This window comes from Apodemus sylvaticus, chromosome 7, assembly GCF_947179515.1.
Source record: "Apodemus sylvaticus chromosome 7, mApoSyl1.1, whole genome shotgun sequence".
NCBI classification, from domain to species: Eukaryota; Metazoa; Chordata; class Mammalia; order Rodentia; family Muridae; genus Apodemus; species Apodemus sylvaticus.
Window position 1 is genome coordinate 113,745,470 of NC_067478.1, and position 13,296 is coordinate 113,758,765.

General features: G+C 39.9%; 1 protein-coding gene across 1 annotated transcript in view; it reads left to right on the forward strand.

The window, feature by feature from the left end:
* The window catches only part of LOC127689387 (uncharacterized), a 488,686-nt gene that overhangs the window by 268,302 nt on the left and 207,088 nt on the right, over nucleotides 1-13,296 (forward strand). The gene's annotated exons all lie outside the window — the stretch shown is intronic.

The following is a 13,296-nucleotide window of genomic DNA, read 5'->3' on the forward strand; positions in this document are numbered from 1 at the left end:
TCTCTCTTCCCAGGTGCATCAAAATGACAATCAATGCTAATTAATCATGACACCTCTGTTTAGAGTTTATGCCACAGGCTGCTTGATATATATGCTCCAAATTTGCTCATAAGTTAGTTGTTTTTATTCTGCTGGTAAGTGAGGCTGTTTTATTTATTTTTTTCATTTTCACATTCATTGGAAACAGTTTCTTTTTCATACACTATATCCTGATTATATTTTCCTCCCTCTACCCCTCCCTCCAGTTTCTGTCCTCCTCCCCCTTCTGCTCCCCTTCCTTTTTGTATCTCATTAGACAAAAAAGCAGGTTTCTAAGTGATAACAGCCAAATATGACAAAATAAGGTATAATAAGATAAAGCAAAAGCTATCATATTGACTTTAGACACCGCAACCCAACAAGAGGAAGTCCCAAGAGTAGGCCAAGAGTCAGAGACCCACTTGTTCTCACACTCAGGAGTTTCATAGAAATACTAGGCTGAAAGCTGTAATATGTGTGCAGAAGACCTGGTGCAGACCTCTGTCGACCCTGTGCTTGCTGCTGCAATGTTGATGAGCTCCTTGCTTAGTTGATTCAGAGGGCCTTGTTCTCCTGGTGTCCTCCATTCCCTCTGACACTAACACTCTTTCTGCTTCCTCTTCTGTGAGTTCGATGAGATCTGGGAGGGGGGGATTGATAGAGACCTCCCTTTTGGCCTCTCTCTCCCTGTAATGCCTGCCTGTGGATCTCTGCATCTGTTCCCATCTGCTGCCAGAGGAAGCTTCTCTGGTGATAAATGAATAAGGCACCTTTCTATAGGCAAAGCAGGCTATCATTCAGAATCTTTTTATTGATATTTTATTTTTTTAGAGTAGTAGTGTTTGGTTTTACCCTAAGTATCTGGCTATATTGCTTCTAATTCTTGGTTCCCTAAGCCATATTGGGTATGGGTTCCTTCCCTTGGAGTAGGCTTTAAGCCAAATCAGACATTGGCTGTCTACTCCCACCAGTTCTGTGCCACCATCACCCTAGCACATTTTGCAGGCAGGACAGATTGTAGGTCATAGGTTTTTGTTGCTGCGTTGATGTTTACATTCTTTTTTGGTAGCCTACAGAGTATACCTTCCATACCAAAGAAACTAGAACATATGGACGAAGGCTCCATGTAGGCCCCAGTTTGACTTCTCCATGTTTAGTGGTTACATGGTTGTTTTCCTCAGCAATGACAGCCCACTGTTAATGCAGAGAGCCTTTTTGTCTTAGCATCAACCTGGATTGTTTGGAGATTTCTGTGGGACTCCCTTGGCCAACAACTCAAATGCATGCAACCTAGTCCCAGTACTGGGAGCCTTGTTGCATGACGAGAGATTCCCAGCTAGGACACCATCTCCCTTATTATTAGGAGACCTCTTTAGGTTTACCTTCATATATTTTAGGAAGTTCGCTTTACCAGGTTTCCATATCATTCCTAAAATGCCCCACCATTCTGTCTCTCCCTGAATCCTCTTCCTCTACCCCATCTCTGTTACCCCTCCCCACTGACCACCCTGCTCCTGTTCCCACCTGTGCTAGTTCATCCATAATATGCATTCTATCTCCCCCTCCCAGGGAGATCCATGTGCCCGCCCCAGACCCTTCCTCTGAGTGAGGCTAGTTTATGATTAGAATGTGTGACTGCCATGTGCTTTCCTGGTGTGGATTGCTCTTTCTTTACCCATCCTCCTAGCTCACTTCACCTCCTTTATGTTCTGACCTAACCATTACCTCCTCAGTGTGTGTTTCTTTGACCACCTTACTTAAAATTGCAGTTCTAATCCTGCAGTCCCCACTCACCACTCTCATCATCTAGATATTGAGGTTTTTTTGTTTCCCTTAGTGGAACTTAGGCCTTTTGAGACCAGGAACTTACACTTGTTTTCTTCAAGGTTTGACTAGAGGGAGGAGATGCCTAATAATTTGATCAAATGATGTCTGAATACATATATTTTGGTTAGTAATTTACAGTGTCTCATAGAGTCCAAAGGATATCTATCTATCTATCTATCTATCTATCTATCTATCTATCTCACTTACATTATATTTATGTGTATATATATATATATATATATATATATATATATATCCATATCACTTAGTTTCCTTTGGACTCTTTATAGTCACAATTGGTTAGAAATAGTTAAAAAAAACTATGTTAAAAAATGAGGTAGAAGCCTCCTTACTAAGTTGACATGAAGATCAGTACTCAGTCTTACAGTGAAAGAGATTTAGATTTATCTAAAATGGTTATAGAGTGCCCTCTGGTGAGGCTCCCAGAGAATAGACTGTAGGAATATTTTAATGAGGTCAGCAATACTGCAGCAGTGCAGCTGGGGGATGAGGCTCTGTGGTAGAGTGCTTGACTAACATGCATGAAATCAATTTCTCAGCAGTAGCAAAAAGAGAATAATATACTTTTAGGTGTCAAAGGTTCATACAGGACCCATGGCATGGTGGGTAAGGGCACCCAAGCTTGGCAAACTTGAGACAGTACTTGCTGTATTATGAACTTCAGGTATGTGCCTTCCCCATAATAAATTCCAAATATTTCAAATATTTCCACATGATAGTGCCAGATGCTACAGTATGGCACTTAGTGAAAGTCAAACTTTTGGGTCACATGGACCCAAATGAGTTTTTGAATCTGGACATAGTCACATTCCATGCATATTTTAATCTTTATCTCTATCTCTATCTCTATCTCTATTTCTATATCTATCTCTATATCTATCTCTCTCTCTCTCTCTCTCTCTCTCTATATATATATATATATATATATATATATATATATATATATATATAATAGGAACGGCTATACAAAACTACCTTTCAGTGTCAGTCAATCAAAAGTTGGTTAGAGAAGAAAATCAAGAGATAATGTGTGTTTAAAGTACAACCTATACATAAATGGATATTTTGTGGATCTTTTCACGTTGGGTTGGTGAATGCTTTTATTAACATTCTAAGTCTGCCGATGTAGGCTTTTGAATTTAGAGTTCTTTTAGGGTTTTCTCTCTCCTTCCTTCCCTCTCTACTTTCCTCCCTCCTTTCCTTTCCTTTTCTTCTTTCTCAGGATCTTGTTTTGGACACCAGGCTGACTTCATGGCTACAGTCTCCCTTACCCTCTCCAGTACTGACACTGCAGGCATAGGCTCCTGCCGCTGGGACAGGGCCCCTGTGTGAGCCTTCATGAGTGTTGATAGCTTCTGTGGACAGAAGACTTGTTTGTGTAATAATGAACATATTTTATATTCCTCTGAGGAATGTCCTCTGTTAATGTTAATGATTCCATAATAATCAGATAGCTAGCACAAGTCCAGGAGGTTAAGGTGTGGCTAATGTCTCAGCAAAATAGTAAACACTGGGATCATCAGGAAATGTCCTTAAGGCTGTGGAAAATAACTCTAAATATATGAGATATATATAATTTGTAAACTATGTAAACTATAAGGATGTAATATAAATTACAAAGGGCTTCACTAATCTAAAGGGAAAAAGGCAGCTGCATTTATGAGCCAGCTTGTCAGAAAGATATAAGGCAGGCAGATACAAATGCAGCCAGCTTCCTGAGTTCAAGGTCAGCCTAGGACAGAGTAAGGTTAGGCCCAGGTGTGGTAGAAATGATAATTTCCCAACTAGCCTATCACCTGTGCTTAACATAGGCAGACAAATCTCTGAATTCTTTTGCAATGTTAAGAAAAAAACGTGTGCTTTCTGTCTCCTAAGAATCAAAGGGCTGGGGTCAAGGGCTGCTGATTTATAAAATAATCAAAGGGAACATGAAATAAATAAGCAAATTGATATGCAAATAAAAAGTGGGTTTGTGGTCTGCAAGAGTTGAGATAGCAAAAAGAGATAGCAGTTCTTCAGAATTTTTCTCTAGCAAGGTCAGAGCTATCTGGAAATCTTTGGAGAGTAACAGAGTTCTTCAAGAATTTTTTCTTAACAGAATTTCTGACTTGGTCAGAAGATCCAATAACTTTTTGTTTTGTTTTTGAGACAGGGTTTTTCTGTATAGCCCTGGTTGTCCTGGAACTCACTCTGTAGACCAGGCCTCAAACTCAGAAATCCACCTGCCTCTGCCTCCCAAGTGCTGGGATTAAAGGGAAGCACCACCACTGTCCGGCTCCAATAATTTTTATAGCAGCTTTTCTGACCAGAGCCAGAAAAGTCATGAGTTATCTACATAGGTTTTAGACTTTTAGTAGCAGAGAGAGCTGTCTCAACCAGAGGGATTTTAGAATAGCAAAAATGCTGTCAGAGAGAGAGGGGGAGAGAGAGAGAGAGAGAGAGAGAGAGAGAGAGAGAGAGAGAGAGAGAGAGAGAGAGAGAGAGAGAAAACAGTCTGGAAACCCAACTCAGTAGAACTTAGGAAGCCAGCTTGGTTCCACAATTTAACTTCGTGTTGTTCTTTTTGATGCTCCCAGACACACCCCTTCCCTCAGAGCCCCCTCCCATGCAGAGACTGGTCCCTCGCACGCCACAACTGAACATTTCAGTTTTTCATATATTCCTTGTTCATGTTCAGTTTCAAAAAAGTTTTTTATTCCCGATATCTTTTCTGAAGTCATTTCAATATATCCAACCTTTTCTTCTTTTACCTAAAAACAAATTTCTTTATCTTTTTTTAATTATTTAATTTTTTTGAGACTGGGTTTCTCTGTGTATCCAGAGTATCCTAGAATTTGTTCTATAGACCAGGTAAGCTTTATATTCAGAGATCAGCCTACCCCTGTTTTCCAAGTGCTGGGATTAAAGGCATGTATTACTACTGTGTGGCTTTGCTTTAAAACTTCAGATATGTTCATCTCATTAGATTAATGTGGGTCATTGTTTTGAGCATATGCATATTTGTGTACAATATGAGCGTTGTGCCTGCAGATGTCAGAAGATGACCTTGGGTCCCTGGGACTGGAGTTGAGGATGGTTGGTTGTGCCATGTGCATTATGGCAACTGAGCCCCAGGTCTTTGGTGAGGGAAGCCGGTGTTCTAAACCACTAAGCCGCTCTCTTTCCTCAGTTACTAATCGTTTAACATATGTGTAATTGACAATGCTTCAATACTTCAGAGTGTAACCCGCTGACCTTTGAAAGGCAGACACCTCCTCCAGTGAGACCGTCAGGGTGGAAACACAGTGAAGCACACACAGCTCAGGGGACTTCCTTGGTGGAAGGTTTCCTCTTCTCCTGGGAATCAGTCTGAATTCAGAGTAGGAAAAAAGCATCTTTGCTACCCATTTAAGTGGTGATCAGCCTCTATTTCACTCAGATGTTGTTACAGCTATCGGCATAATTAAGGAGGAACATATTACTGAGAATTATTCATACCATCTGTTAATGCTAGCAAGCTCTCTGGGACATTGACTCTTCCTTTACTTAAAAGTTTGGTATGAATTGGTTTAGTAATGCAGGACATTTCATTTTTTTCTTTTTTTCATTTATTCAATTTATTTTTTATTTACATTTCAAATGATTCCCCTTTTTTTGCCTCTCCACTCCCTAAAAGTCCCACAAACCCTCTTCCCTCCACCTATTCCCCCATCCACCCCTTCCCACTACCCTGTTCTGGTATTCCCCTATACTGCTGCACTGAATCCTTCCAGAACTAGGGGCCACTCCTCCGTTTCTCTTGGACATCATTTGATGTGTGGATTATGTCTTGGGTATTCCACATTTCTAGGCTAATATCTACTTATCAGTGAGTGTATACCATGACTGATCTTTTGAGACTTGGTTGTCTCACTTAGTATGATTAAAGATTATACAAAATTCAAATTATTATTTTTGTATGCAATTTACTCAAGAGCTTCTTTAACTTACAGTTCAGTTACCTCCAGAGCATGCTTGGTGGTACACACCTTTAATCCAACACTCAGGAAGAAGAGGTTGGCAAATCTCCGTGGCGGTAAAACCAGTGAGTTTTAGGATAGCCAGGGCTATGTAGAGAGACCCTGTCTCAAGCAAACAGTTAAAAATAAAACTTAATTACCATTTTATTAACATCATATTCAGGCCTACAGTCATCTCAAGTTCCACTTGAGCTGTATCCTGGTTTCCAAGATTATTCCCATGTTTCCTTCTACAGCCCAACCCGCAAATGGCATTTGGTTCCCTTCAGGCCAAATGATAAACGAAGAGGAAGAAAGAATGCACAAATAGAGGCTACAGGTACAGTTTCTTTATAAGACAGTCCTCAAAATGACACTTCATTACTTTGTTAGGAGTAAGTTATTAAGAGCTAGGCCTGGTGGTGCACACCTTTAATCCCAGCACTTGAGAGGTTGAAGACAAGCAGATCCCCTGTAAGTGTGAGGCCCTTAGGTCTTTCACTCTACAAACAGAAACATTTCCATTTAGATTATAGTGAATATTTAGTTTATAGTCAAAATTTCATCTTAATAATGTGTAATGTATCATCAACTCTGGGCATGGACTGTTTTAATATGTTTAGATTTTGTTTGACTCCTGAGTATGTCTCCCACCTCCTCCCTACTGCCCCTCCCCTTTTGAGACAGGGGTTTTTCTGTTTAGTTCTGGCTGTCCTGGCATTCACTCTGTTGACCAGACTGGCTTCAAATGCCTGTTTCTGCCTCTGGAGTGCTGGGATTAAAGGCATGTGCCACCACATTCAGTTTGAATTTTTTTATTCAATTGACCATTTAAAAAAATTATTTCAATTTTAGTAAGTAATTTGTTTTCATTTCAAATTCCAGTTATTTCTAAACATTATTGGCAACATGCAACATAACTTTTGTCTCTTGTCAATCCACATAGTTTCTTGTGGCTTCGTCCAATTACAATGGAGATCCAAAATGGTTGGTTCTTGGTAGTATTCTGTCTAAGCTCCACCCTACATTTACCTGGCAACAGCCAGTATGCCCTGCCCCATAGACCTGGCCCACTATAAAAGGGGCTACTTGCCCCTCCTCCCCTCTCTCTGTCTTAGCTCTCTTTCATCCCACTCTTACCTCTCTGCCCCTTGGGCTCTCCTCCCCTCCTCCCTCTCTCCACGTAGTCATGGCTGGCCTCTAACTCCCTACCTCTGCCCTGAATAAACTCCATTCTATACCATGCCTGTGTGCGTGTGGTCCCTCAGGGGGAAGAGGTGCTTGGACAGGGGCCCACCTGGGCGCCCCTTCCCCCACACCACAGTGCCACACTACTTTAACCCCCATTCTCTCTTTTTAAGACCCTTTCATTGGTGCATTGACCTTTCAGTTCTATTTCAAAATGAACTTGAAAATCACTGTGTGCTGTAACCAGAATGCTCAATTTGAAGATACACTAGTGATGCAAATGGTTCATAGGCTTTGGGAAACATGAAGCATTCAGCTTCCTGCACTGCCCTACAGCCAGAAGGGGGCGCCAGTCCTTAGTATGTTCTGAGATCTCAGCATAACTGACTCCTGGACAGAAATACTATTCAGGCTGTAAAACTCAGCATGTAGACAGCACCATCTGTCAAACCTATAACAAAAGGCTAATCTGTCATGGGAAAGTATCTAAATGTAGTAAACTTAACTTTTGGCTTCTGTAGTTCTGCCTTCTAGCTAATTGTTCTTATCTGAAGTTTATCAATCCAGGACATGGATTTTGTGGGGCTTCTCTGAGATCCTGAACACCAAGGGTAGTTGCAGTCTGGCAAATAAGGCTTTTTCTTGGCTTAAACCCGTGTCTGAGCAGTCTTCTCTGGTGACTACCCTACAACAGATATCACACAGATTTTCTCTGGCTCTATGTCTCCCACCGTGACAGATATTTGGTGAGATTGTAGGATGAACACACTGGAGCTCCTTCTCAGGTTCTATACTACTTTGGGACACTTGGGGGTTCACATGAGAGAAAGGTAATGGAATTTTGCATTGTGGTTAGTAGATAGGCACCTCTTCTGAACCATGAAGTCCACTATTCCTGATAATTCCTGATAGTGGACCTGGGTGAAAATGTCCTTTTTTTCTTACCATAGTTTCCCAGAGGCTCCTGGGTAATGTAGTCCTTAACATACAAGGCACGCCCACACAGGTTCAGGTAAACAGCTCTGACATTTGGCTGATGGGCTTGTCTGCCCTGTTCTCTCTTGGCAACTACTACTTAGAAAGTCGCTTCCTGGGTCTGTGCTGATGCCTTCACCTGAGCTGCAAGTTTCCTGCAAGGTTTCTCAAGGCGGGTGGGAAAACCAAGAAGACGAGAGTGGTTGTGGAATCTCCAGAAGCTGAACCCATGCCCCCTACCTCAGTGGAAACAGAAACATAAGTGGGTCTTGGAGGAGGCAGGCAGACCATAGCAGCTCTGGGGAAGGAAGGTGACTATGATATTCATCATTCCCAGTGGGAACAGTTGGCCTGGAGAGGGCTTTAATGGTCCCTTTATCCGAAGACTGTGCTAGGAATGTTTGGATCTGTGATTCCAACTTTCCAAAAGAGCTGTTACAGAAAGAAGCTCTGCCAAGGAGGAGAGAGTCCAAGATGGTGACTTGGGGGTGAGGGCTGTGTCTGTGGATTGTCAGGCCTGGGAAGCCTCCAATGTGAGCCTACATTCCAGCTCTCAGTAATGAAGAATCTTGTTACCTCCTTAGCATCCATTTTGGGGAGGAGTTGGGGTGGAGAAAGACCATAAATTTGGGACCGGACTACAAAACTGGGAATTTTCACTAGCATGACCCAGAAATCCCAAACAGAGAGCCTGGGAAAATTGTCTGTCCTGGAACTCACTCCATAGACCAGGCTGGCTGAGAACTCAGAAATCTGACTGCTTCTGCATCCCAAGTGCTATGATTAAAGGCATTTGCCACAACTTCCTGGCTATATCTAACTTCTTATAATACTTCTCTTTCCCCCACCTTTTTCAACACCCTTTCCCTTATCCCAGAAAGAAAGAAAGTGAAAAGGAAAGGAAAAATAAATCCCTGAATCTAACCCTCCTATTTTGTCTCCTCCCTGTTCAAGACCATAATTATTTATAACCATCCCCCTTTAAAAGACAACAAACATCTGACATCTATTGAGTGATGAAAATTCCTTTACCCCACTTCTTGGGAATGAGGTGAAGTTCGCTTATAGTTGCTTCCAGGTGATTTTACATATAGAATTTGTTTTGGGGGCCCAAGATAATTTAAAAAGTGGTTAGTCCTAAGAAAGCTACCTGTAGCATTTGTTGTCCAGTCTCATATGCTGAGAAAGTGCAGGCTTAAAAGAAGTCCCAATTGAAAAGATCTTCACCAATCCTACATCAGATAGAGGGCTAATATCCAATATATATAAAGAACTCAAGAAGTTAGACTCCAGAAAACCGAACAACCCTATTAAAAAATGGGGTACAGAGTTAAACAAAGAATTCTCACCTGAAGAACTTCGGATGGCGGAGAAGCATCTTAAAATATGCTCAACTTCATTAGTCATTAGGGAAATGCAAATCAAAACAACCCTAAGATTTCATCTTACACCAGTCAGAATGGCTAAGATTAAAAATTCAGGAGACAGCAGGTGTTGGAGAGGGTGTGGAGAAAGAGGAACACTCCTTCACTGCTGGTGGGGTTGCAAATTGGTACAACCACTCTGGAAAGCAGTCTGGCGGTTCCTCCGAAAACTGGGCACCTCACTTCCAGAAGATCCTGCTATACCACTCCTGGGCATATACCCAGAGGATTCCCCACCATGTAATAAGGATACATGCTCTACTATGTTCATAGCAGCCCTATTTATAATTGCCAGATGCTGGAAAGAACCCAGGTATCCCTCAACAGAAGAGTGGATGCAAAAAATGTGGTATATCTACACAATGGAGTACTATTCAGCCATTAGAAACAATGAATTCATGAAATTCTTAGGCAAATGGATGGAGCTAGAGAACATCATACTAAGTGAGGTAACCCAGACTCAAAAGGTGAATCATGGTATGCACTCACTAATAAGTGGTTATTAACCTAGAAAACTGGAATACCCAAAACATAATCCACACATCAAATGAGATACAAGAAGAAAGCAGGAGTGGTCCCTGGTTCTGGAAAGTCTCAGTGAAACAGTATTTGGCAAAACCAGAACGGGGAACTGGGAAGGGGTGGGAGGGAGGACAGGGGAAGAGAAGGGGGCTTACAGGACTTTCGGGGAGGGGGGGTAGAAAAGGGGAAATCATTTGAAATGTAAATAAATTATATCGAATAAAAAATGTAAATAAAAAAGAGAAAAAAACAAACAAACAAACAAACAAACAAACAAACAAACAAAAAAAGAAGTCCCAATTGGAACCCTCTGAAAGGCTGGACCAAGCGAGATAGCTGTTCTGAAGTTGTCCCAGAAGTAAGACTTTAGAGAAACCAGCTTCGATGTAGTTGAGGTAGGATCAGGGAGGGAAGTGGAATAGCAAGTCTCAGCATCTCAGAATCCTTGAGGGTGAATCTTGCCAGGAGTGTATTCGTGGTTTTTTTTTTGTTTGTTTGTTTGTTTGTTTGTTTTTTTGTGAATGTAAAGCTTTTAGAGGTCATATATATTTCTATATTAATATAATGTATGGAATGTGCAGCACACAAAGACCAGTTAAAGATGATTTTTTGCTTCTTGTTTGAGCAGGTGAAAGACAACTGTCATTCTTTATGAGCTAGTTTGACCATATAACCAAACTGCAATTTAAATCTTCATTCTTGCCATATAAAAGGATTGAATGATGAATCTTGCAGACTCTGTAGCCAATAAGATCCATTGGCTATGTCTAGCTGAAGTTCTTGTTAGAGACATTTTTATGTCATGCCAATGTCAGGGCTGATCCGTGTAGAGGGATGAGGAAATCATGTTACCGATTCTTTTTTTTTTTTTATTTCCTTTTTCCTATCTGGAGTCAAGATCTTCATGGGGTCTTCCTTTATCAAATCTGATTTTTTTTTATCAGTTTGAATGGAATCTATAATTTTTCTTCTCCTGTATGAACATATACAAAGTTTCTTCCCCAGAGTAACACATTTCATGCTCTCTATTTTGAGGTTAATATATCTTTGAAATAAACAGGCTGATATAATTCAGTTTTTTAATATAATCCAGTGTCTTAAGTGGCCATTGTTTTTAATTATTAGCATTTAAGTAATTTTAAGTTAATAAAGAATTTTGTAATCTATCTTTGGGTTCTTTGATAGTCCTTTCTGTTTACTAAGCATTTCTTTTAAAGTACAGTTGGACCTTTCAATAACTATTTGTTCTGTAGGATTGTTGGTATACCTGTAATATTTTTTATATATTGATATGTAAATTTTTAAAAATTTTACTAGTGACATACTCTGGAGCATTGTCAGTTTTAATTTGTATAGGTATACCATAATTGGCATAACTTCTTAATTTTTTTATTTTTTTATTTTCTATATTCTTTGTTTACCTGTAATTCAAATGATTTCCCCTTTCCCGGTTCCCCCACCCCCCATAATTCAGATAAGCCCTCTTCCCTCTGCCCATTTCCCAAACAACCCCCTCCCAGTTCTCTGTCCTGGTAATTCTCTATATTGCTGCATCAAGCCTTTCCAGGACCAGGGCCTTCTCCTTCCTTCTTTTTGGGAATGATTTGATATGTGAATTGCATCTTGGTTATTCAGAGCTTTTGGGCTAATATCCACTTCTCAGTGACTGCATTCCATGTGTGTTCTTTTGTGAATGGGTTACCTCACTTTGGATGATATTTTCCAGTTCTAACCATTTGCCTAATGAATTTCATGAATTCGTTGTTTTTAATTGCCGAGTAGTATTCCATTGTGTAAATATACCACATTTTCTGTATTCATTCCTCCATTGAGGGGCATCTGGGTCCTTTCCATCTTCCTGCTATTATAAATAAGGCTGCTGTGAACATAGTGGAGCATGTATCCTTATTGCATGCCAGGGAATCCTCTGGGTATATGGCCAGGAGTGGTATAACAGGGTCCTCCAGAAGTGTCATGCCAAGTTTTCTGAGGAACCACCAGACTGATTTCCAGAGTGGTTGTACAAGCTTGCAATCCCAGCAGCAATGGAGGACTGTTCCTCTTTCTCCACATGATATTATTTCTAATACACACATAATGGCAGAATCAGCCCACTTGTCGAATAAACTGAGAAATCAATTTGGAATCATCCTGAGTAAGTTCAGCAATTTCTATATGGAAAACAACACCTTCTGCATCTTTAGAGTTAGTTACTATATTAAAAAGATTTTTGAAAATCTTAATATTTTATAAGTATTTCATATGATTCTGATTTTATCCTGATTCCTAAGGACTTTTAACCACCTTATTTATATCTTCTGACTTATATACTGTCTTTCCTGAATTATTTGCATCAGTGTAAAATGTAAGTGCTCCAGAAATTAGAATTCTTGTTATTATACAAGGCAAAATCCAATTAGTTCTTTTTACAAATTGAAGCCACTTGCTTTTGGGGTATTTGTTGTTAATTTCTTCTAAAAACCACTGCGGGCTCTTTGCCAAAGTTCCTCTTCTGCCCATAGTGAGGCAATCTCAACCTTGGTAAAGGTGCTGCAATTCTGGTGAATCCATTTCAGAGAGTTGACAAAGTTACAATTTTCCCTTTAGAATCTATTTAGAAACCTTTTCTGTATAGTTTTTTAAGTTTTTACTCTGTTTGTGTACTAAAAATATCTATCCTAAGATTAAAATCTTCTCCCTGTGTAAGAATTCCTGTGAGAGAATGAGTAGAAGGGATGATATCCAGGATGCAGGTGATCTGTGGGTAACAATCTAGATGTGTATTCTAGAGTTTCTTCTCTGTCAGAGCCAACTCCTTTTCAGCCTCAGCTGATAAATTTTGGGCTATTTAAGTCTTTGTCAGGTATGAAATAACATACTTTATGAGTTTCCAAATGCAAATAGATGAGACATTTTCAATGTAACTCTTATCTAATATTTTTATAATTATTTCATAATTCTTCCTGCTGTGTGTTGTTTATTATAAGAGTCTTTTATTAGACAAAACGGAAATATAGACATAATGTTTCTGTACACTGTGTAAAGTTTACCCTTGTGCAATTCAAATGCAGATTTCTCTGCCCTCGTATCTTGTTTCAGTCATGACACAGCACAAAAATGCTTATACTAAGAATGTCCCGTATCAAGTTTCTATAAACAATTCTTACCGTTTATTCTCTTCCCAAAAATAAATGATGATCACCCAATGGCTGGACAGAATAGAGAATAGTGGGACATGAGCTATTAAGGTGCAGATTTAAAGAAATACTGATTTTTCTAGGTGATTATTGAGAAATAGTATGAAGTAAAGTAATACAGCTACTGGATTAATTCACAGATGTTAT